Source organism: Somniosus microcephalus, chromosome 23 (genome assembly GCF_052327205.1).
Source record: "Somniosus microcephalus isolate GS21.2 chromosome 23, FLI_Smic_1.0, whole genome shotgun sequence".
Classification (NCBI taxonomy): Eukaryota; Metazoa; Chordata; class Chondrichthyes; order Squaliformes; family Somniosidae; genus Somniosus; species Somniosus microcephalus.
This window is the reverse complement of record NC_141009.1, coordinates 6598820-6608939: the sequence shown is the minus strand read 5'-3', so window position 1 is coordinate 6608939 and position 10120 is coordinate 6598820. Positions and strand designations below refer to the sequence as shown.

General features: G+C 47.4%; 1 protein-coding gene and 1 pseudogene across 4 annotated transcripts in view; one reads left to right on the top strand and one right to left on the bottom strand.

Annotated features, from left to right (window-relative positions):
- The window catches only part of odf2a (outer dense fiber of sperm tails 2a), a 114254-nt gene that overhangs the window by 67613 nt on the left and 36521 nt on the right, over positions 1–10120 (top strand). Inside the window, exon 21 of one of the 4 annotated variants that reach the window (XR_015073324.1) lies at positions 6–109. The exons of the other annotated variants lie outside the window; for them this stretch is intronic. The gene's annotated coding sequence lies outside the window, so the exon portion shown is untranslated. Of the gene's footprint in view, positions 1–5; positions 110–10120 lie in introns of those variants that run through there. 4 annotated transcript variants of the gene reach the window in all.
- Positions 8630–8748, bottom strand: LOC147101606 (5S ribosomal RNA; annotated as a pseudogene).

Here is a 10120-nt window from a genome sequence, read left to right as displayed (position 1 = left end):
CACAGGAAATTATACATTTGTCATCTGCTCTCTTCGTCACTTTGACAGTTGTCAGGCAGGATAATGGCAGGATCTTTGCTATGGAGGTTGGAATCTGGGTTTGTCTTCATGATTCACTAGATGGTGAGTCCTTGATTTCAACTGTGAGGAAGCAAATCACTCACCAACAAGAAGGGGTGGCCAAGAATGGTTTCAGCAGAGGCCTTTTTTTATATATATATATTGGCCTGGGGGCATTTAAGCGTCAAGCGCATTGTGTGGACTGATCGTTTAATTGGCAAGTGGTGGGATTTCAACTCCTGACTTCTGTGTTGTTAGCCCAGCACCATGACCACTGCACTGCCATGCCCAATATATCTTCAGCACGTCACCTTGGCACAGGGAGATTAATGGGCGGAGAGGAAAATAACTTGCAGGCTTTAAGGAACCAACTTTAGCGTTTAGTTTTAGAGGAAGAGTTAATTTTTCTCTCTTCCCCTCCACCTTGTCTCCGTCCAGCAACCTCCGCCTGCCAGGAGAGTGGCCTAGGAGTGACTGCTGGTGGTGATGTACATTTCACTGAAAGGGGCACAACTTGCGGTAGATCAAGGGAATGATACGACTTTCCCTGTCCCATTTCCTGCCCTCTTTCCCCCCTCCCCCTATAGATCGGCTTGTGACAGCAGTTTGCACGTCTCGTGGTAAGGCTGGAGACTGAACCATACTAACCCCCAACACTGTTAGGTGGAATCGAGTGAGTTAGTTCTGTTGCCAGAGTTCGCAATCATGTTAATTGAAAGTAAGGTTTGCAACATTACCACAAGCGAGCTGCATTTTATAGAATTCACAATGCTTCATTGTTTCAGAATTAGTGTATAACCTCTATAAAAGGACACTACCAAAAAACTGGGAGACCCAAATAACTTGCGTGGTAAAACATACAAGAGGCACTCTGAAACCACAGACACTTGGAATTGTCTTGTTGCTTCTGCCTCTTCCATTAGGATTTGTTGCTTTTAGTTCATGTGTTCTTCGTACGGTAGCCTCTGGCTGTTTAAAACTGAAGTGACCACCATGCGATAACCCTCCTTGATCTCTGCAGCCTTCAAACCTATAATTTCTCCACCCTGACTTTTCTCTTTGGTCCACCCCTGTGACACTATCCTCTTCTAGTTCCATGTGGGTGTCACATTTATTATCCCTACTTGCCCTTCTGAGAAGGTGGTGGTGAGCTGCCTTCTTGAACCGCTGCAGTCTGTGTGGTGATGATTTTTTTGTAGCGGTTTGGTAGGCCATTTCAGAGAGGCAGTTAAATGTGAACCACATTGCTGTGGGTCTGGAGTCACATATAGGCCAGACCGGGTAAGGACGGCAGATTTCCTTCCCTAAAGGACATTAGTGAACCAGATAGGTTTTAACGACAATCCGGTAGTTACTTGGCCACCTTTACTGATGCTGGCTTTTTATTCTAGATTTGAACTCATAATTAATAATAATTCAACTTTATTGTCATTGCACAAGTACATGAACAACGAAATGTGATCTTGCAAGCTCCCATGAGTCCAGTACAAATAACATTAAACGTAAATAGCACCGTCCTGGGAGAAGCAAAGCCGCTGTGTCTGTGCGCGCCGCCATTCCATTTCCACCGTTCCTCCTGTCCGACAATCTTCAGCCCAACGCCCGGGCCTGCTCACCAGCCGCCCCTCCCGGGGCTCCTTCCGTGACCTTCTGCACCTGGTCTTCCCTGATGGTCACCCCTCCAGGTACTAACCAGGCCTGGTTCTGCTTAGCTTCCAAGCCTTGCCAGTGACCCTGTCCCTAGTCCCAGGAACAGGGCTTATATCTCCGGATTACTAGTCCTGTAACATAACCACTATGTTACTGTTCCCCTGAAGGCTGGGGTCCGCTTCCACTATATGCTGGCATGCAGCTTTATCTCCACCACCACCCCCCTTAACTTCATAGTTGTTGCTGTGTTGACCAACTGCCTGACTAAAGGCAAGTCATGGATGACCACAACTTTTTCCACGTTAACACTGGCAAGACTGAAGCTATGCTGTTCAGCTCCTGCCAAAAACTGCACCCATGCCATGATTCCACCCCCTCTTCCGCTCAATTAGCCTGAACCCACCCATGTGCAACCTCACTTTCCCATTTAACCCTAAGCTAAGCTTCAAAACATCACAAAGACAACCAATTATCTGCATAACATCAGTCATCTCCTGCCTCATCCATGCATTTGTCACCTTTAGGCTTATCTTCTCCAACCCTCCCAAATACCTGCCAGTCATATCTCATTGCTGCTATGTCCTCCTCACCTAATGCCCCTGTCCTCGGCAAAATTTATATAGCGCCTTTTACACCCTCAGAACGTCTCAAAGCACTTTACAGCCAAAGAAGTGCTTTTGAAGTGTAGTCACTGTTGTAATGTAGGAAACGCGGCAGCCAATTTGTGCACAGCAAGCTCCCACAAACAGCAATGTGATAATGACCAGATAATCTGTTCTAGTGATGTTGATTGAGGGATAAATATTGGCTAGGACACCGGGGAATAACTTCTCTGCTCATCGAAATAGTGTCATAGGATCTTTTACTTCCACCTGAGAAGGCAGACAGGGCCTCGGTTTAATGTCTCATCCGAAAGACGGCACCTCTGACGGTGCAGCACTCCCTCAGTACTGCACTGGGAGTGTCAGCCTAGATTTTTGTGCTCCAGTCTCTGGAGTGGGACTTGAACCCACGACCTTCTGACTCAGAGGCGAGGGTGCTGCCCACTGAGCCACAGCTGACATGCCAACTGACTCCCTTGGCTCCACATCCTGCAGCACAATGGACTTCAAAATTCTTAGACTTCTTTACAAATCTCTCCTGGGCCTCTCTCCACCCTGCCTCTGCAATCTGCTCCAGCCTACAACCCAGCTTGCATCTACTTTTTGACTTTGGTCTACTGTTCATCATCTCCACCCCCTGCCCATCACTCCACCCTTGGTGACAAAACCTTCAACAGTCACATCCTGCACTCTGGAATTCTCTTCCTAGATGCCGCTGCCTTGTTGCATCTCTTCCCGCAATCAAAAGCTTCCTCATAAAGCTTCATCTCTTTTAGTATTGCTTTTGGCCAAGCCACTGAACTCTTCAAAGTCCTGCTTAGTGTCTGTTCCCATTGCCTAGTGTCGACATTTTGCCGTATCAGCACAAACCTAAATATGAACATTGTTGCTGTTGACAGGAATTGGATAATGGTTTTGTGTTTGATCATGCAAAACTCTGCTGCCAGTATCCTAACTCGCACCAAGTCCAGTTCACCCATTACACCTGTTCTCGCTGACCTACATTGGTTCCTGGTCAGGCAATTTAAAACTCCATGTGTCCATGGCCTCGCCCCTCCCCCCTATCTCTGTAACCTCCTCCAGCCCTACAACCCTCCGAGATCTCGGTGCTCCTCCAATTCTGGCCTCTTGCACATCCCTGATTTTGATCGCTCCACCACTGGCTGCCGTGCCTTCAGCTGCCTGGACCCGAAGCTCTGGAATTCCCTCCTAAACCTCTCTGACCCTCTCTCGTCCTTAAGACGCTCCTTCAAACCTACCTCTTTGACCACCTGTTCCAATATCTCCTTATGTGGCTCGGTGTCAAATTTTGTTTGATAATCGCTCCTGTGAAGCGCCTTGGGATGTTTTATTACCTTAAAGGCGCTATATAAATGCAAGTTGTAGTTGTTGATCAAATTCTGGTAGAATGCTTTTGAAAGTTTGTTGTAATTCACCTTTTCATTAACTTATCATATTAAGCATAACTAGCATCTTCTGCCCGAGTTGAGGCAACGTTTCCAGAATTTGACAGAAAGCTGCCTTTGTTTCTGGAACATCTAAAATCCATTTTTTTTGGGTCATGCTACCCAAATCCCTTGCAGCTGTGCAAACAGATCTCAAATCGTCCCCTTCTTGCGCACAGGATTCTGGTGTTCAGTTACAGAATACTCTTGGAATTTTAAAAGTACAACACCCTGCTTTATTCACTTTGAAATACTGATAATAAGATGGTGATGTGATACAGGCCATGTGTATATTGATATCTCTCCCAGTGACCCAACATCGAAAACCACTCGTTGAACCACTTGCATATCTGTGTTACCTCAAGGGATCAGTCTTTGAGTATAAACAATAATTAATCTATTTGAGGACTCTAGTAGCATTTCTGAAATTCAATCAAAACTTGTTCAGTTTTCAACCAAAGCAACTTGCACTCACAGGCTGCAACTTAATAAAACACCCAAACTTTTTTTATTATTCGTTTATGGGATGTGGACATCGCTGGCAAGGCCAGCATTTATTGGCATCACTAATTGCCCTTGAGAAGGTGGGGGTGAGCCGCCGCCTTGAACTGCTGCAGTCCGTGTGGTGAAGGTGCTCCCACAGTGCTGTGAGGGAGGGAGTTCCAGGATTTTGACCCAGCGATGACGAAGGAACGGTGATGGTATGTGACTTGGGGGAGGGAAACTTGGAGGTGATGCTGTTCCCATGCGCCTGCTGCCCTTGTCCTTCTAGGTAGTAGAGATCGCGGGTTTGGGGGTTGCTGTCGAAGAACTTCAGAGGTGCAAACCAGACAGCGAGCAATGGCGGGGAAAGGGTGAGGGGAAATGGGCGAAGGCATAGTCAATGAGGTATTCTGAGGAGGTTTTTTATTCCAAAGGGGAGAGAGATAGTGGGGATAGAGGGGTGTAGGGAGAGAGGCCAAGACAACTGAAGGTTTTGCAACCAAACTAGGAGAGGAGAAAGGGAGGTGAGGTTCAAAAGGAGCGAGCGTCGGAGAGCAGAGTGGCTAATGAAATGCCAATTAGTTTTTTTTTAAACTAACTGACGCTCCCAAATGCGATCAAGAAAGCTACAGGAGACTCTTACCTGGAGGTGGCAGGACACGTTGATGAGGCTGTTTTTTTTTTTAAATGCATACGGGATCCTGCGCTTTATCAATAGAGGCATAGAGTACAAAAGTGAGGAAGTTATGCTAAACCTTAATACTCCAGCTGATGTCTAACCAGTGTTTTATAATGTAAAATTCTGGGCACCACGCTTTAGGAAGGATGTCGAGGCCTTGGAGAGGGTGCAGAGGAGAGTTACTAGAATAGGGCGGGGAGGTGCGGGGGAAGATGAGAATTTGTTTACACCGAGTTGTTGTGACCTGGAATGTGCTGCCTGAAAGGGCGGTGGAAGCAGATTCAATAATAACTTTCAAAAGGGAATTGGATATATACTGGAAGGAGAACATTTGCAGGGCTGTGGGAAGTGGGACTAATTGGAGAGCTCTTTCAACGAGCTGGCACAGGCACGATGGGCCGAATGGCCACCTCCTGTGCTGTAAGATTCTATGATGATAATTACAGCCAACCCTCACCTACTTTCTGTAACTGGAGATGTCCTCGACTCTTAGGAACTTGTCCAGCTCCCTTTTGAAGGACTGCAGTGAATCCCATGCTTATCATATATTTTGATAATCCATTCAAGAAGCCAACGACGTCTCTTTGTGAAAAGAAACGCTTTCTGGCATCTAACCTAATTGCAGAAACATGCCCCCTACTGCTCTCATCCCTATCCAGTTCAAATAGTCCGTCCACCCAGATAGAATCTGTCGCCTTCATCTTAAAAAACCTCGATTGGATCACCTCACCGACTATGCATCTCCAATGTAAAAGCCTCTGTTCCCTGAGCCTTTCCTGGTAGTTAAGAGCCCAGAGACTGGGTTTCACTTTTGTCTCTGTCCTTCGGACCATCACTGAGGGCCTCAATGTCCCCCCTGCGATGTGAGGGGACCAGAACTGGACACAGCTTATACAGCCCTTAGTACATTTGCAATACTGTACTAAGTATCATATTTCTGGTTTTATAATGAATGGTCCAAGCACCCTATTGCCCAGGTAGTCTGCAAAGTCATCACCAGCCTGACCTGGATATATATCACCGTTCCTTCATCGTCGCTGGTTCAAAATCCTGGAACTCCCTCCCTTACAGCACTGTGGGAACACCTTCACCACACGGACTGCAGCGGTTCAAGGCGGCGGCTCACCACCACCTTCTTGAGGGCAATTAGGGATGGGCAATAAATGCTCGACGCTCACATCCCATGAATGAACTTAAAAAAAAAACACCACAGTGCTGGTCCACTCGATGTTTTTTGTTGAATTACCAGCACTTTGCAATGACTGCTGTTTTCTTGGGATAGCTCAAAAAATGTCTTTCAGAATTTAGAACAGAAGATCCCTAAGAATATTTCTGTATTTGTAGTAGGGTCTCCAAGCATATTTCCAATATTAGCAGGGGTCCCTGGTAGTGTGTCATTACTTACAAAGGTTCCCCAGAAGTGTATTAATATTTGCAAGGGTTCACTGAGAATCTGTCAGTAATTCCTTGTAGTTCCTGGTATTGTGCCAATATTTGCCTGGGATCCTCGGGACCCTGAAATGAGCTTCCGACCACATATTTGCGCCATAACTGAGACTGCCTATTTCCACCTCAGTAACATCACCTGACTCCTGCCCCTGCCTAACTCATCTGCTGCTGAAACCCTCATCCATGCCTTTGTTACCTCTAGACTTGGCTATTCCAACGCACTCCGGGCCAGCCACCCACGTTCCACCTTACGTAAACTTGAGCGTAAAATTCTCATCCTTTTTTCAGATCCTTTCATGGCCTCGCCCCTCTCTATCTCTGTAACCTCCTCCAGCCCTACAACCATAGAGTCATAACGGCACAGAAGGTGTCCATTCGGCCCATCGAGTCCATGCCAGCTCTCTGTAGAGCAATCCAGTCAGTCCCATTCCCCCGCTCTATCCCCGTAGACCTGCAAGATAATTTCCCTCAAGTGCCCATCCAGTCTCCCCTTGAAAACATTGAGTGTCTCCGCTTCCACCACTTCCGTCGGCAGCAAGTTCCAGGTCTTCACCACTCGCTGCGTAAAAAAGGTTTTCCTCACATCCCCCCTGTATCTCTTGCCCAAAACCTTAAATCTGTGTCCCCTAGTCCTTGTACCATCAACTAGTGGGAACAACCTTTCCCCGTCTAGCCTATCCAAACCCGTCATAATCTTGTACACCTCTAGCAAATCACCCCGCAACCTCCTTTGCTCTAATGAAAACAAATCCAGTTTCTCCAACCTGTCCTTGTAGCTAAGATCCCCCATCCCTGGTACCATTCTGGTAAATCTCCTCTGCAGCCTCTCAAGGGCCTTCACATTCTTTCTAGTGTGGTGATCAGAACTGGACGCAATACCCCAGTTGTCGCCTAACCAGCACTTTATAAAGGTTCTGCATAACTTCTCTACTTTTGTACTCAATACCTCTATTTATGAAGCCCAAGATCCCTTATGCTTTGCTAACCACTGTCTCAATATGTCCTGCCACCTCAGGGACCTATGCACATTAACTCCCAGGTCCCTCTGTCCCTGCACACTCTTTAAAACTGTGCCATTAAGTGTATATTGCCTCTCCCTGTTCCTTCTGCCAAAATGCATCACCTCACGCTTCTCTGTATTAAATTCCATCTGCCACTTGTCTGCCCATTCTGCTAGCCTTTCTATTTCCTGTTGCAGGATCAGATCAAAGCTCTGCAGTCCTGCCACATCCAGTGGTGAATGCTGGTGGACAGTTAGACAGCACAGAAGAATTTCTATCTTTTTTCCTTTCCCGTCCTTCCCCACTTTACTCTTTCTCTCTTGCCGCTCTGCCTCCCACACAAACAAACTACAAGCCCTACCCTTCATTGCCTTGCCTCGCCTCAAGCTTCAAAGATACCTTTGCTTCACCACTCACTCACCCCCAAATCACTCCTTTACTCTTTTCACCCCTCCATTCACTCCCTCTCTCTCTCTCTCCACCCCCCATCACTCCTTCAGCCACCCTACAAATCACTCACTTGTACAAAAACGCTATTCCCTGATGCCTCAAAGTACAGACAATCGGGGAGCAGCCTTTTCTCCCAGGTGGTGTTGTAGTGTGGCCAACTCTGGTTGGAGCCATTTCTGGAGCTATGGTCATGTGACCATCTCACCATGTGATATCTGGTCACAGGACCTCTACAAATGTTATTCCATTGTAGCCAGGAATGTTTAGTTCCCATTCCTGCCCATTTTAAGCCAGATCTCCGTTATAGCCACTATCTTAACGCCATGTGGCAACTTGCGCCGGCAACTCGTCGCCCTTATTGGTAACACACCTCGCATTAACACACACGCATTCAAACAGCATGCTAGTCGGCTTTGCTTTTTTCCCCCCATCTACTTGCGACTATTTTTACACTATTCTTTGTTCTGTTGCTGTTTGTCCCTCCTGGTTTTCTATGCACCTTGTCTCTCGTCTCTGCTGCTGAGTCCTGGTGCCCCTCCAGCAGGGTGTGTTTCTTTGCTATCTTAAATTCCACCCCCCCCTCTGTCTTGACCCCCTTGCCTTTGTGTAGCAGCAGGGGCATAAGAGCATAAGTAAGAGCAGGAGTAGGCCATGTGGTCCCTCGAGCCTGCTCCGCCATTCAATAAGATCATGGCTGATCAATGTGCAGCATAGAAATGGTCAAAGGAAAGCTAGAGTGAGTGAGTGGAGCAAATTGGTTAGCGGCAGTGTGAGTGTGCAGAGCTGTGAGCAGCCTCTGGTGGCAGCAAAAGCCTACTGCACCTGGTATTCCCAGGCAGTCTCCCATCCAAGTACTAACCAGGCCTGACTCTGCTTAGCTTCCGAGATCAGACGAGATCGGGCATTTTCAGACTAGTGTGGCCGTAGGCATTTGTTGTCTCGCTTTCACTTTACTTAAAGGCGCGTGGTCCTGTTGCTCATTCTTTTTCACCAGCCAAGACATTCAGAGACACAGACAGCACAGATCGAGCTTGAGTTTTCTCCTTCCACCTTCCACCCCTATTTCTGCCACTTTCTCTCTTCTCTCCCGTCCATCCCCGGCAATTGCCGCAGTTTTGCCGGCGCCCAGCCCACCCCGCAGTAACACGCCGGCAGAGCTCGCTGCCCTTCGAGATCTCTGCGTTCCTCTAATTCTGGCCTCTTGAGCATCCCTGATTTTAATCGCTCCACCATTGGCGGCCGTGCCTTCAGCTGCCGAGACCCTAAGCTCTGAAATTCCCTCCCTAAACCTCTCCACCTCTCTTTCCTCCTTTTAAGCCGCTCCTTAAAACCTACCTCTTTGACCAAACTTTTGGTCATCTGCCCTAATTTCTCCTTATGTGGCTCGGTGTCTAATTTTGTTTTATAATGCTCCTGTGAAGTGCCTGGAGACATTTTACTACGATAAAGGCGCTATATAAATACAAGTTGTTGTTGTTTTTGTGCCGATATTAGCCTGGGATCCACGGGAGTGTGTTGGTACTTCCCTGGAGACATTGGGAGTATGCTAATGTCCCCCACACAGAAATTTTGAAAACCGCTGCAATATATGACAGTCTACTAAGGGTTAAATGACCCAATTTCCAAATCCCGCCTCTTTGACGACACTGCATTGGTGATAGCTGTTCTTAAAAAGGCTTTGGTTTCCTTGTAATCCTTCATCCGACCCTTCCGTGTGATGTTCCCCGGTCTGGTGCGGAGAAGAACTCAACGGAGTGAAGACCACGGCGAGTGTGTGTGGGTGGCACGAGACCCAAGATGCTGCTCTTCTACGTCCTGTCCATGTTGACCTTCTCTGCCACCTCCTCTACAGCTTCGCCACTCACAGACTGCACAACAAAGGAAAGCAATGAATCCATGCTCAATGTGTTCGCGGTGAGTTTAAGAATTACGCCGATATGGTACTGTGTTTTTTTAAGCAGGTGTTCTACCTTTGCTGCTCCAATATTGGTCTTTTAAAGAAAGAACGAACTTTCATTTCTATAGCGCCTTTCACAACTTCAGGACGTCCCAAAGCGCTACACAACCAACAAAGTACTTTTGAAGTGTAGTCACTGTTCCGGGAGCCCAGCGCTCATGAGCTGCTTTCTGGTATCCGCTGTTAAATCCAGTTTCTGTAGACCAGTAGCAGACCAGTAGTCCCCCCTCTCCCCATCCCCCAGCAAAGCTGCTGCTGGTCCACAGAAACTGGATTTACAGGGGATCCCTGGGAGTGTGTCAATGGAGGGATTTGAACTTTTAAGGATGAGAATTTTAAAGTCG